The sequence below is a fragment of the Cryptomeria japonica genome, chromosome 8 (assembly GCF_030272615.1).
Source record: "Cryptomeria japonica chromosome 8, Sugi_1.0, whole genome shotgun sequence".
NCBI lineage: Eukaryota > Viridiplantae > Streptophyta > Pinopsida > Cupressales > Cupressaceae > Cryptomeria > Cryptomeria japonica.
The window spans coordinates 492109236-492125493 of record NC_081412.1 but is presented as its reverse complement, the minus strand read 5'-3'; positions in this window follow the sequence as shown (position 1 = coordinate 492125493).

Genomic DNA, 16258 nt, shown 5'->3' with positions numbered 1-16258 from the left:
TTCAAAGGTCTCCATTGGTTCAACTTAGACAATCTCCTCCCTATCTTCATCAACTATATTGTGTTCTTCAACAGGTTCGTATGCCTCGACTCTCGCTTCAGAACTCCCTTCTTCTCGAGCCCGTTCTAAACATAATTTAAGAGTTTGTGTAAGGTTCTTGAATTAATCAGAGATTATTCAATTAGGTTTAAGAATAGGGGTGAATTTGGCTCAAAGCTTTGTAACATGTTAAAATTAGCCTCTTCAATTTGGTTTAATAAATTTAATTACTTTCAGGACCTTATTGTTATAACTCTAATTAAATTACCTGTTTAGGTTTAAAGTTCAATTTGTTCTCAGGTTACGATTAAAGTTCAATCTCTAATTTTGAGCACTAATTTAACACATAAAATAAAATTTTGATAAATTAGACATTCCAATTTTGAAAATTAAAAGTACAAATATTTTGATGTATGCATACGATAAAGGTGACCTCATATTAATTTGTTATGGACCATAATGTAGGTGGACTATAATTTGTCACATTTGTGTATATTTAAGACCTATTATTGCATAATAGACCTCCTAATCTGAAATGTTTTTGCATGTACGTGAAGTCATATAAATAGTTCATCTAAATTATTCAACATGTTTAATAGACCTTATAAATTTATGTCACATTTAAGACCTATAATCAATGTAATAGTCCTAATTTGGGCCTTATTATTAAAATCAATATGACCATGTATGAAAAAACATTTCACAATTAATATACTTAACTCCCCTTAAGACAGATATATCATGTGATATTAAAGGACCTATTGAACATGAAATTACTTGTACATGTAGATTAAATATTCAATATATATAATTTAGAACCTAGAAATTATGACATAATAGGTCTTATTAATTTTATGACTTAATAGGTCTTATCTATTATAAATGGACTTAATTATATAGGAGAAAAATGCAATTACACAACAAGCAAGTTGATGGAATTTGAAATTTGCAAATACACATGTATTATCTCAAATTAATTATACTTTCCAATTAAAACAAGATTATTTTTAATCCTATTATTTCCAATTAATTTAATTAAGATTTTTTAAATTAATTTTCATTAAAAATATTAGATTAAAAATATTGAACTAATTAATTTTTAAGTAATACATATTAAATTAAATAGAAATAAAATTAAAAATACATGCTTCAAGATATCTTTGTCTTCTTTGTTCTCGATATCTTTCTTCCGTTTCGGGAGAATAATTCCTTGAAGTCTTATTTTGCCTTCTCTTCTTGTTCCCCATTCTTTTACAAAAAACCTTCAAATTATTGCCTTCAAAATAATTGTCAAATGTCTTCTTTCATCCAAAAATGTGAATTATTTTAATCGTTTGTGTGATAAAAAAATGCAAAAAATTATGGACATTTATATGACTCCACAAATGAAATTCATTCAACCAAAATGCGTTGGCCAGAGTTCAAACGAAACCCGACAGTTAAAAACAAGCCCAATGGTTCAAGCGAACCCAATTCGCTCGAACCCTTCAATTAGAAGTTTCTCCCAAAAAAATTTAGAGTTTTGAAGAATTAATGACTTCGGAGCTCTGGTTCAAGGCACGAATGAAATAATCTTGATAACCCAAAAATATTAGATAGTAGTACTTGGAACAAGCTTTCCAACGAGTATAATTTTGTTATATTTTGAATTTATTATGTTCTTGTTTTTTTTATTTTATAGAAAATTGGTTTTTCACCAAACATGAACTTCTTTGTTCAATGCATTGGGAAAAATAAGAAACTAATTCAAAAAAATTCTAAAAAATATCTATGCCCCTGGTATTGATGTCTTCTTTCTAACAAAAAAAATAAAATTGAATTTCGATTTATATAGAACAAGTTATGTGTTCAAACGTAAACCTATGTCTGAATTATGACTAGTCGGACTTCAAAACTTTATAAAATGAAAAATATTTAACATATCACTATAAAACCAAATGCAAGCCCTGGATATTGATGTTACAAACCAAAATTTGAAAGAATTGAATTTTTATCATTTATAGAAAAAAAGTTATGCATTTCAGGAGGCACATCACTCTTAAAAAATGTAGTTTGTTGTAAAAAACTACTTTTCGAGAGAGATGGAATTTTTTTTTTTAAATCCTTCAAAAAAATTTGAAAAAAATGTATATAGAATCTAGAAATAGAATTCTAGAAATCACTAATTTACATCATCTTCAAATTTTTAATAGTTTAAAAGTTATAGTTCTCGAAAGTTGAAGATTATTTTAAAAATGTACATCTCAGTGTCAAAAGTGGCAAAAAAGTGGGAACCATTATTGTGAGTTCACCTAAAGGAGCAAAAATGAGCAAGATATGGCCATTTAAAGTTGAACTGCAATTTAAAAAATGCAAATGAGAGGGGGTCCAAAAAAATTCAAAATATTGTTGATGAAGTGCTGACATAAGAAAACGACGGTCTTAAATTTGATGCCCGACTAGTCATCACAAAAACTTCACCTCCATGCTTATTTAGCAGTCTGTACAGTACGGATCGTGACACGTGTAAGGCTACGTGGTGGTACAGACTGTGACGTGACACACAAGTGGCACTGCTAACTCGACGTACGACTGTCTGTGTACCCTGCCATGTGGCTGTATGTGTAGACACCCCAAATTGTCCAATTTAATTAAATAAATATTTTATTTATTTAATTATCTTAGCTTAATTCTTCTATTAATTAAATAAATCTTTATTTATTTAATTAATTCATTTATCATCTTCTAGCCTTATTTCTCATTTAAATAAATACATTTATTTATTTAAATTATCCTTTTCCTAAATTAAATAAATATCTTATTTATTTAATTGATCCCACTTCTTCTATTAATTAAATAAATCTTTATTTATTTAATTAAGTCATTAACCTTTTCTATCCATGACACGTCATTCACCTCTTAATTCATACACTACCTACCCCTTTCATTATTTTATTATTTCTTTTACCTACCCTCTAATCATAGCCGACCTCCTTTTACACCTCTCAATCTTATCCCTCCATTTCTTATTGTGTCTTCTATATAAGGAGATGCTTCCCTCATTATCAAACCCTAATGAATCATCTTAATGACTTGACTACATTACGATCCTACTACAACCACATTCCGTTCTTTGTTGAGCTCTTGTGCACATAAAATCTGAGAGCAAATATATCAAGCAAGATCAATGGAGATAGGAAGAATGGAGATCCAAACCCTATTAGACATGTGATGGTATAATCTTTGTGATTTCATTTGATTTGTATTGTCTTAGGTAATCTTCGTATGTTATGGTGGATCTTTGTTGTTGTTAGGCTAGGGTTTTGTGGTTGAATCCATTTAGCCTTTCAATATCGTTATTATTTTTATCAATTTTCACCATATACATTTTGGCACGCCCGATGGAACTCTTGTCCCTTTTGCATTTAACATCCTTGTTGCAGATTTTGTATTTTTAAGTTGCAGATCTGACGTTTTCGGCAGCATTTTGATATTCTCGCGTCTGCGCACTTTTGGATCGCGTTTTTGTTTTTCTGGCGCGTCTACGACATCTGGAATCGCGTCTGTGTTATTGGCAGTATTTTATTTTGCAGGTTTCGGGGAAGCACGTTTGTGTTATTAAGTTGCGTCTGCGGTGTTTTTAGCCGCGTCTGTGTCCCGAAATTGCGTCTGCGTTCTATAGTCGTGTCTGTGCCTCACAGAACCGCGTCTGTGTCACGAAGGCGCGTCTGTGTTGAGGGTAATCGCGTCTGTGTTCACCAGTTTCAAATTTTGGGTTTATTGATTCAGTTTTGGATTTTTCATTTAGGGTTTCAGATCTGGTTTATTTTGAGCTAACATTTTCAGATCTAGCTAACGAAATTGGTACAACTTGTCTTGAAAGCAAAATCGTTTGGTTGAAGTCCCCTATTTTCACAAAGTCTTTTGGGTTTAAAATCTACCTAACTTGTGTGCTTGTAGGAAGGGGTGATTATTTGAAACAATCCAAACTACTAACAACTCTTTGTTGTAGGTCCTTGGCAAGGGTTTTTTGATTTTTATTGTGTGCCTTGTTTTCATAGACTAGCAAAACACTTCAATTGGTGCACTAAAATTGAATCATTATCTTTTGTGTCTTGAACAATAGGCTCTTTTTGTTTAATCTTTAGAGGGTCTGTCTTCCCGTGTGGTCATTAGGACTACTAGTGAGAAGAGAACGACCCAAGTGGTAGCGAGGAAAACCCACCTCTTCCGAACCACTATAAACAACTTTATTCATGGTGAAAACTATGAATAACGTGTGTTGATTAGTTCATACCGACACTATGTCTCCCCATAAACTCGTTTGATCAAATTTATTTGATCAGTTGTAGGGCGTAACCCCTACCAGTTAGGAGCCTTCTGTATTTACAGAGCTGAAAGTGTCGCATGTATGGCCACACGAGCGGATGCCCTTACTAGCACCTTTTTGTTTTAGAAGCCCAAATCCTTCTAGTTGTTGGGGCAGGAGGTCGGACCTCTTGTAGCGGCCCACACACATACGGTTCTTAGTAGAGATACAAAGTTCGCCACGGGGATTTTTCGTGGGGACTGATGCTTGGCTGACCCGAGAAGTGAGTGCCAAGGGTGGAGCTAGTGAGGTCAAGCATCTAAGTATCTGCTCTGAATAGCATAGCCTCGGGGGTAAAACCCCATGTGGGATCAACAACTATTGTCTTAGCCAGCCATAAGAATTGTGCTTGACTTATTTTAAACATTCAAAACATTTAAGACCAAACAACAAAACATTGTGTCTTTTGTGTCTTCAAGTGTATGCAAAACATTTTTACATCAAACAACACACTTTTCTTGAAGTCATTTTGAGTCTAAACACTTGCAAACATTGAGTCCTCATCAACATTGTGTCCTCTTGTCACGAAAAACAGTCAAACAGTCAGATTTTGGTCACAACAAAACAACTTCACAGATTGGAAAAAAATTGCACAAATTTTGCAGAAACGCGTCTGTGTTATATAACCGCATCTGTGAAGGGCAGAAATGCACCTGTGTTTTCAGAATCAACATTACACTTTGCAAAAAAATCTCAGAAGCGCGTCTGTGTTGAACAGAGCCACGTCTGTGTCAGGAAACCACGTCTGTGAAGTATACAAGCGCGTCTGTGTTCGGAATTGAAAGAACTTTTACAGTCCAGCAAACAACCACAGTCAGTTTCAGAATTCTTGAGCTTCCTAGGTCATTTCTCCAAGGTTTCATTTAGTAGTCAACCTGTCCTTGGGTCTCACAAAGTCCATCATTGCTTCACATCTCACTTTACATTCACAATTGTCTAAACTTGAGTCAAAAGGTCACTTGCTTGTCCTCATCATACTTTGTCAACACACTACATACAACAACACTTTGCTAAGTGGTCCCTCATCAAGGTTTCTTTCCTTTGGGTCTCATTTGGTCTTACTTAGAGTCAAGGTCAACTTACCTCATCAAGAGAAACTATCCTCTTTTTGGAAGTCACGCCTACTCTACTACATACATACTTGGTCTTACACTTTAAACATTGCAAGTACACCTCAGATTCATTTACATTCCATCCAACTCTTGGTCTTCCATACTTTTTCCATTTTTCATCTAGTCTCACACATCTCGGTCAATACCTAGTTCATGGTTGAAACCCGTCTTCAAAAATCTAGGAGAGAAACTAAAGAGGCTCAAGATTCCGCAAACATGAGTTCTTATGAGTATGAGAATGATATCTTTTTCAATTCTGATCATACTACATTACCTGACATGGATGCCTATAGAAACATTCCAAATGTTGAGAACATGGACACTACAAACAGCAATGCTACACACAATGACAATATGGACAACTTTTCCGTACATTCAGCAGATGTGGAAGAATCCATTATGAATCCCCATTTCAATCGATTGGTTGAGGAAATAATGAGAAGGGATAGACAATACTTCTTACACATGATGGCACAAAGTGGAGCCAAGATACCTCATGATTTTGACATGTCTCAAATAATGGAAAATCGACCTCTGCAACAAACTCACTCCAACATGGATCGAAGAAGGCCTAATAGTGGAGGCAATAGAGGACCACATATGGTACCTGAATCACCATCATCTTTATTTCAAAAACCAGAGATCTCATACACACATGGTCAAGCATATGATACTCACCTTCGCAGACCATTATGGAAGTCTTATGCAGACAAATATGCTCAATCACATACCAATGTTAAGGATCAACCACCAAAGCAATTGGATATTCAAAGGCATGCTCAAAATTTGGACACAAGGAAACCCCATGTCAAATTTGGGGGCAACACATTAGAACATGACATGCCTGCAGAGTATGGTATACATGCACAAAATAGATATGGTGTTCCTCGACATGAATCTATACCAAGTGGTTCATATACGCAACATCACTATAGACCTCCTCCATATGAACATGTGTATGATCAATATCATCCATATATGCAACATGCTCCTCCTCCAATTGGTGCCTGGAGCATGGGGTATGGTCCAAGAAGTTGATCTCCACCTAAGAGCAATTTGGAGCAACAAATCAGGGACTTACAAAAGAAAATGGAGGACATAAATACACTGAAGCCAACATACACAATGAGAGACATATGTCCTTATCCATTTGACAAAAGCATTCCAATGCCTTCTTTTCCTACACACTTTGTGACGCCTAAATTTGATAAGTATAGAGGAAAAGGGGATCCTAAGGCACACATAAGATAGTTTTTTACAGCTTGCATTGAGGTAGCAGTAGAAGAGACATATTTGATGAGATTATTCCCACAAAGCCTAGGTGATCAAGCTATGGAATGGTTCTCCCAACTTCCACCTGGTATTAAGTCATGGGGTGACTTAGCAGAGGCATTTATCCAACATTTCTCCTACAACATAGAGACAAACATATCAGTCACTACTTTGTGCAACACCAAGCAAAAAGAGGGAGAATCTTTTGCATCATTCTTACAAAGATGGAGAAATCTAGCCAGTAGATGCTCTTGTGAAATTCCACAAAAATAAATGGTAGAAATGTTCACCCAGAATGTTAACAAAGACATTGGCTATGATCTAAGAAAAGCTTGTTTGTCCACCTTCAAGGACGTTATTGAAAAATGCTTAGTGATAGAAAAGGTCCTAATTGAACAAGGAGACATCAAGATATTCAAGGAAAACAAAGATGACTTTAAGAGAAAAGACAAGCCGAGATTTTGGAATAAAAACAAAAACACAGTCAATGATGGTGTTGTTGATGCCAACACAGTGCGACCCAAATTCATTTTTTCTGGATCAAGTTCTACAAACAATCAAGTGAATACTCAAACAACTTCCAGATCACGAAAGAAGTACACCCCATTGGGAGAACCACTTGAGTCAGTCTTCAAGAAGCTAGTGGCAAACAAAGTAATCACAGTTCCAGATTTTCCTCCATATGAACCAAAGGTTAAACCAAATTGGTGGAATGATGATGAGTATTGTGAATTTAATAAGAGCAAGGGTCATAAGATAGGAAATTGTCATCGACTGAAGAACATCATCTAATCAAGAACATGAGATGTTTAAGGAACCATTCCCAAAACATGACAAGGGAAAAGCTAAAGCCATAGATGACCAAACCAACCATACTAGAACATCCTAAAACTATGATTCAACCATCAATCACACGTCGATAGACAATTATGTCTCTACCATTATCATCAAGGACAAATCGTCTGAGAATTCTACCCGAAGACCCAGGATTGTCCTACAAGGTGTTGGATCTTCTTCCGAACTTACCTCTGAATGTCATGTCACAACTCGTCGAGGTAAAATCACTTTGCAAGGTGCTCCAACCAAGAACACCGCTTCCTCATCAACCAAATTTGAGTATGACCTTGTTGAACAGTTAGGGAAGACACCCGCGCTCATCTCCATCCTTGAGCTCTTACGCATATCCCCTACTCATAAAGCCATTCTTGACAAAATCTTGAGAGAAAATGTCGTTCCACTGATCTGAACATGGACCAGTTTCAAGCCATGGTGGGATACCTTTCCATTCCCTTACATTCACAGAAGCCGATGACGCCTCCGTAAGTCAGCCACATAATGCACCGTTACACGTTGAAGCCTTCATACACAAACATCGAATAAAAAGATTCCTGATAGATGGAGGAGCAGGTCTAAACATTTGCACATTGAGCACTATTAAACAATTGGGATATTCTGATAAAGCTGTGAATTCTACAAATCAAATCACCATTAAGGCATATGATGATGAAGAGCGTTCATCCAAGGGCACAGTCACCTTACCTCTCAGAGTTGGGCCAGTTACAAAGGATGTGGTTTGTCAAGTCTTGGATCTAGATCTCACTTATAACATATTGCTAGGACGTCCTTGGATTCATGAAATGAGGGCAGTCCCATCCACATATCACCAATGCATTAAGTTTCCTCATAATGGAGTGGAAGTAACAGTTAACGGCGATCCTAATCCATTCATATACTGCAATAACCTGAGATCAAAGACTGAGACCATCATTCCCAGTAATTGTGAAGTTGTTCCTTCTTCGGCATACATTGATCTTGAGTCATTAAAACCCTCGACATCAAAACAAGGTGAGCTTAAAGGCAAGTTTCAAGACAAGGGCATGGGGGAATACACTTTAAATCAGACCATGTACTTACGACAAGTCATGAGTTCCCCAAAAGAATATGGAAGAGCACATCCTAACAAGCAAGTATCCATCATGATACTCAAATGGGACCCTACTACCTTTCAGAGATGGGGTGAACTGGAAGAGGAAGATTTATACAAAATGCTTTACAAAGACATTGAAGATGACACACAAGATCACATTAGTCTACCATGTGAGAAATATGGCAAAGGCTTCAAAATTCTACAAAAATTCGGGTATGACGGAAAAAGCCCTCTTGGGTTACGAAAGGAAGGCATCATTGAACCTTTACAACCTGAATTGACTTTCAAAAAGGAATGCTCGAAAGGACTTGGTTTCTTAACTTCCAAGGTCCACACCCAAAGGACAGAAGAAGCCTTACAAATCAAAGCTGCCAAAATTCAACAAGAGGATTGCTGTTCCACAGATTCCAACGAATGGGAATGGGGTTCAGACAAGTCTTCCCGTGACTACGAGCTCACCGAGACATTCAGAGAGCCAGAAGAACCCACAGAAGAAGAGGAATTTTATAACAAGTTCAGAGTTGGTCAAGAAATAACCCATGAGGATTCCACACAGCCCTTGTCTCAAGGTTCTAGGTTGAAATCACATAGGATGAGAACACCTGTCCCAGAATGCGCTACTAGTGGGGATAATTTGGATTCGTTCGCGATCGAAACTGATGAGGAGAGTGTCATCGATGACCTCGATAATTACCTTGACATACCCGAATATAACTACATCTTCACTCTTAGCCCCGCTAACTTCGAAGACATTAACGACCTTCCCCTTATTCACCACCAACTCATTGACTGGGATCATGAAGGACCTGCACAGTTTGACACATTCCAAAATGATGAAGCTTTTATTGACTATCTGAGCATACGAGATGATCTTCCTTCTAGGGACCATAAAGCAGAATACACTATAGAACTCAACAGCGTGGCGTATTTTGGTGAGGGTGTCAGACCTTCTAGTCGCAAAAATGTGAAAATAAGAACAAATCAAGGGTCTTATGGTGAAAACCACACTGTGGCACTGTCTGACCCCAAAAAAGAAAAAAGAAAGGACGTATCTGAGGGTGAAAACCTCTCTAAGGCACCCGAAGATGGAAGGCTCAATATTCTCCCAGCATCATATGAGGAAAAGTCATCCATGTTGGTAGAGGAGACCATCAAAACAAACATTGGTACAGAAGAGGTTCCACACAACATATTCCTAGCTCAATCATTGACAGAGTCAGAAAGGTCAAAATTCATCAGTTTCTTCAAAGAACGACAAATCAACTTTGCCTGGTCATATGCTGATATGCCTGGATTGGATCCGGATTTGGTAATGCATCATTTGACAGTCAAACCGAGGGCAAAGCCAGTGAAACATAAATTAAGAAAAATGCATCCACAAGTGGCATTACTAGTTAAAGCAGAACTTGAGAAATTATTGGATGTTGGATTCATACGCCCAATTGATTATCTTGAATGGATCTCTAACTTGGTGCCTATCAGTAAACCAGATCGCAGCATCAAAATTTGTACAGATTTCAAAGACATCAACAAAGCTTGTCCAAAGGATGACTTCCCATTACCAAATATTGACTTGATTGTTGATCTCACAGCAGGTCATGAAATGTTATCATTAATGGATGGATTCTCTAGTTATAATCAAATAAGGATTGCGCCCGAGGATCAACACAAAACATCATTCACTTGTCCGTGGGGAACTTTCTGCTGGAATGTCATGCCCTTCGGGCTAAAAAATGCAGGTGCTACATATTAAAGAGCCATGACTACTATCTTTCATGATCTCATGCACGTGACTGTGGAAGATTATGTCGATGACCTCTTGGGCAAATCAATTGACAGAAATACACATTTGGACATACTTTCAGTTGTCTTTGATCGTTTGGAAAAATACAAAGTAAGATTAAACCCTAAGAAATGTGTCTTTGGGGTAACCTCCGGGAAGCTCCTAGGATTCATTGTATCCAAAAGAGGAATCGAAGCTGATCCAGCAAAAGTTAAGGCCATCTTGGAAATGCAACCACCAAGAAATATCAGTCAACTTCGATCCTTACAAGGCAGACTCCAATCCATTCGAAGATTCATAGCGCAACTTGCAGATAAGTGTAATCCTTTTCAGCACCTGCTACATAAAAACATCAAATTCAAATGGGATGATAACTGTCAACAGACTTCCCAGACGCTCAAAGATTATCTTCTAAATCTGCCAGTTCCGATGCCACCAGTTCCAGATCAAACTCTGTTACTATACATCTCAGCTACTTCAATAGCACTGGGTGCACTCTTAGCACAACAAATTGCTGAGGGCAAAGAAAAAGCAGTATACTATATCAGCCGCACATTGGTAGGATATGAGCTAAACTACACACCAATTGAGCGTGCATGTCTTGCCTTGGTCTTTGCTTCGCAGAAATTACAACATTACATGCTCACGCATAAGACTAAGTTAGTTACAAGGATCGATCCATTGAAATATCTTCTCAATAAAGCAACACTTACTAGGCGACTGGCCAAATGGGTAATGATCCTGAGTGAATTCGACATCGAGTATGTGGACAGAAAAGCAATAAAAGGACAAGCCATCATAGATCAATTAGCAGATGCCCCCATGATAGATGATGTTCCTCTAAGTTCAGAATTTCCAGATGAATCCATTTTAACAATGTCACATGCAAAGCCATGGCAACTGTACTTCGACGACTCATACACACAGCATGGGGTAGGAGCTGGCATCCTCTTTATAACTCCTCAAGGGGATTCTATACCAAAATCATACCGCTTATCATTTCCTTGCACTAACAATATAGTGGAATATGAGGCATTAACAACAGGATTACGAATTGCAGTTCAATGGAAGATCCAAGAACTTCGTGTTTTTGGGGACTCTCAACTTGTCATCCGTCAAGCAACTGATGATTACCAAACAAAAGATGAAAAATTAATGCCTTATAAACAATAATGAATTTATGACCATTGGACGAAGGAGGGTGAATCTTGCCTATGAGATCGAGTCCCCACTGACAAAAGGGCCAAGGAGACACAATTGGTTGAAGTTCTTGTGCTGGTGCATGTATGAGGTCTCCATGAATTTGGCATTGCTTACATTTCTTGACAAACTGATATGAGTCTTTTTCCATATTGGGCCAATAATATCCAGCCCTGATGAGTTTCTTGGCCAAGGTAGGACCACTAGCATGCGGACCACATATCCCTTCATGTACTTCACGTAACGCAATCTGAGCTTCGTCGCTTTCTAAACATCTAAGAAGAGTGCCATCATGACTTCGCCAGTATAGGATATCAGCTAAAATGACATATCTAGAGGATTAGGGAATAAAAGTGCGACGTTGGTAATTTGATAGATCAGGAGGTAGGATATTATCACGAAGGTATGTGAAAATGGAACCATATAACTGAGACTCGGGACCGACGACACATATCATCTCAGTAGGCATGATCTCATATGAAGGAACCAAAAGGTTATCCACCAAGAACTCATAGCGGGTCTCGTTTGGAGGTAGATCAATTAGTGAAGCAATTGTAGCCATGGCATCTGCGGCACATTTCTGGTCTCTTGGTATCTGCTCAAAGTCTATCTTTGTGAAGTGTTGTTTCGAGTCATTTAGGTTGTCGGTTGTATGCCCTACTACCATAGTAGTTCTCATCATGGTGGGTATTAGTAAAAGCAATTCTTAGTGATATGTCGTGTTCGAAAGATCAGTCGAGATTGTGCTTGATGTGCTTAACCCCCCACCCAGCCCCAAGAGGTTTAGACCATCTCGGCACATCGATCAAATGTCTTGCTGGGTCATATGACTGTTGTGGGGCAGCAGGGTGGGTGGTAATGTTATGACCCGCAAGATGGCGATTCTATACGTAACATCCCACAACAATTCAAGTTATACCTCCCGCAATATACTATCCTTCCCTATAACTCCCACCCCCCCGAGAGGGTATGTCTATTGCCGGGAGGTAGATTAGTTATGACCTAGACTAAAGATCGACGTGCTGATATGGTCTATTAGCGAAATTAAGTTTGGTCGGTTTTGGGGCCTATAGTTCCCACCCACCCGGAGGAATGTTAGTGATAAAAAGTCTCAATTCCGAGATCCAGAGGGCCTAAAAAAAAAGAGTTGGGGCACTTTTTAGGGGCAGCAGGGGACTTAGGAGGACTTCAAATTGTCAGCAACACTTTTGATCATGCCCCTTCTTTCATATTATTGAGGGTCTATTAGCGAAATTAAGTGGGGTCGGTTTGGGGGGTCGGTGGGAGGAGGAATGTCAACGAAGTTCTTTTTGTTCCTCCCACCCCAATGAAGTGTAGCGGAATGAACCACTCCTTAAAAAATCAGGATGTTTGTGAACTCTGTGACCGCTTCCATATTTCCCATCATTTCTCCACACCACATTACCCCCAAGGTAATGGCCAAGCTGAGGCGTCTAATAAAACAATCCTTAAATTCCTAAAGAAGACAGTCAACGATGCTAGCCGTAATTGGCATATCCAACTTAATCCTGCACTTTGGGCCTACTGCACAAGTGTCCGCACACCTACAGGAGCTACACCCTATTCACTTGTCTACGGTGTTGAAGCCATCTTGCCTATTGAGGTCGAGCTACCCTCTTTATGGGTCTCTTTGCAAAACATCATCAACGATGAAGACTATAGGGTTTCTCGCTTACAAGAACTGAAACTATTGGATGAACGAAGACAAACTACTTTTAATCATCTCAAAGCTTACCAACAACGAATGAGTCACAGCTACAATCACAAGGTCAAGCCTCAGAAATTTGAGGTAGGGGACTTAGTTCTCAGAGAAAATCCTAAAAATCAACAAGATAGAGAGAAGAAGGGCAAGTTCGAACCAAATTGGCTTGGTCCCTACATTATTACAGCAGCATATGGATCTGGTGCATATCAGCTCTCAACTACAGAAGGTGAACCTTTGGAGGATCCTATCAACAGCATGCACCTTCGCAGGTTTTACACATAGCTCTTCAGAGTATCCTAATTCAAAAATACAAAAAAAAAAAATTTAAAACAAAAAAAATTGTTACTTGGTGAAAACTTGGCAAACAAGCGCCTTGTGACACAAAAAACATTGAAAAATCGAAAACAGTAAAGAGAAACAATTTCGTCCAACGGTGAAAACCACTTCGGTGGCGCCCTAGGCAAGTACCATGGTGAAAATTGGGTCACCAGCGCCATGCGTAGAGACATTGCTCCTCCCTCCTTTAGGATTCACTTTCATCCTTTCACTTTGCACACACTCACGACCAATTCATCCATAATAAACTTACCCATTCCCATCATGGCTTGTTATTGATCTACCCAAGATTAGTTCGCCATTCATAATAAACCTCCCTTTTCATATCCCTTTCCATCCATAATAAGTCAGCTCCTATCTGTGGCTAAGGCAAATCCTACGTCTAGTGATGGGTGTGGAACTTAGAACATCACATGTTTCGAGGAATACAGTTTCTTCCAGCTTCCTTCAGTCTATCCGCGTACAATCCGCAATAAAGCAGCATTTGCATCGCCAATCCGCAATAAGGTTCCGTCTTCTCCGCAATAAAGTATCAGTTTCATGGATTCAGTCAGTTTCAGATGACACACAGCAGCAACAATGGGCTTCAACAAATCAAATCTTTCAACAGACTCAGACAACATATGGTTCAGTGATATCTATCCTTTTTGTGAAAGTAAACATTGTGACCACAATCAAATAAGACTTATACAAGTGACAAGAGACACTAAACTTGAGGACTACAGTGGATGTTGGTGTCGAGTCTTGGTTTTCTTTTGATTTTATCTTTTGGTGACATGTCTTTTAGCTTTTCCAGGATGTCTCTGACTAGAGATTCTATCTCCAGGATGTCTTTGACTAGAAAGGTGAGGATGGGGTATCGTCACCTATTTATCTTTGTTGTCTGTGGATTGTCTCTTAGTAATGCTATGACCTGTCCAAGGATATGAGGACACTGTGAGTCTAGTATGAATTGGGGCATTCCTTGTTTGTGACTGTCTTATCTCCATGCAAATGGGTACAATGACTTTCTGGGTTGAACATATGCCTTGATTGTCATAACCTACTTCCCATAATAAAGCTCAATGATGATAACGCACAAGAAACTTTTTCACTTTCATATCTTATATCTTTCATCCCCCTTTCTTGATTGACTTCCAGCGTCCTTCTCGAGTCCGCGTAGCCTGCTATCACATGACTGAGTATAATGACACACCAAAAACATTTACATTTCATGTAGTTTCACCTGCATTACCACATATCAGCATTTCATACATACATATAGATATCACAATTGTATCACATCCTACACACAACACTTGTTAGCACAATTTATATTTGCATTATCATATTCATCTGCGTTTCATAAATTCACATTTGCATCATGCATACACATATAAAACATAAAAGAACAAAAATACTGCATTACATCATATAAATATTTGCATCCATGACATAAAACAAACATCACATAAGAACATCTCATCATATAGGTACACATGCATATAGCTACCGCAAAGATGAATCATCTCATATATATCATAAGTGTCATGATACAATGATGTCAAAATCATATGGCTACAAAGCACCCGCAGGTGTCTACATCATCATACAAAAATGGTACAATACTGATACATAGGGAGCCCTCTACGGCTATGATGAACCCCCTCCCTCGGAGCCGCCTGGCCTCGATGGAATCTGAGCCCCTGAAGGACCCGCCCCAGGATCATCCCTCTTGTCCCCTCTATCTGGTGGTGGTGGAGGACCCATAACCCCACCACTTGATGCCTGTCTCCTCCGGCTCCCTCCCATAGCTGTCGCTGTCCGTGATGGTCTATGGAAGCTCCTCGCCCACTGATCCGCTGACACTGCACCATAATAGAGATCCCGCCAGTAGGCAATCTCCTCCCCTACCCGCAGGACATAGGCATATCCGGCCCCTGTGTCCTCTACTGCCTGTCTCCTAGCCCTCAGTGCTATCTCAGCCTCTGTATAACGTTGAATAGCTTGATCCCGCTCCCGCTCAGTATCTCTAAGCCTCCTCCTGAGCCTATCCCTCTCCCTCTCCAACTCCTGGATCTCATCTGCCTATCCTTAGCAGATCTCCCTCAACTCTATCAGCTCATCCTCCTCTGCATCAGCCCCCTCCGGCTCTATCTGTGGCTCCCCCTGTACAGGTGCCTACCCCTATGCCTATGCCTGTACCTGTACTGGTACCTGTCTCTGTCCCTATCCCTGTACCTACACCTGTCTGGGACCCTATGCTGCTGGCACCTGTAGCGGCAATCCACCGTGACCCCTCACCACCCGAGCCTGCCTCTCCTCTCCACCCTCCCTCTGTGGTGCAACCCTCCTCTCTCCAACTGCTCCCCTCCTCCTCCGTCGGCCTCTACCCCCATCACCTCCACCATCATCATCATCCCCACCACCATCTCCATCTAAGGGCTCTCCCGGATCCGTCAAGCGTGGAAATGGATGCTCCGCCCAATATGCTGTGTACTCGACATCCATGCCGACATCCTCAATCTCTGGCCAC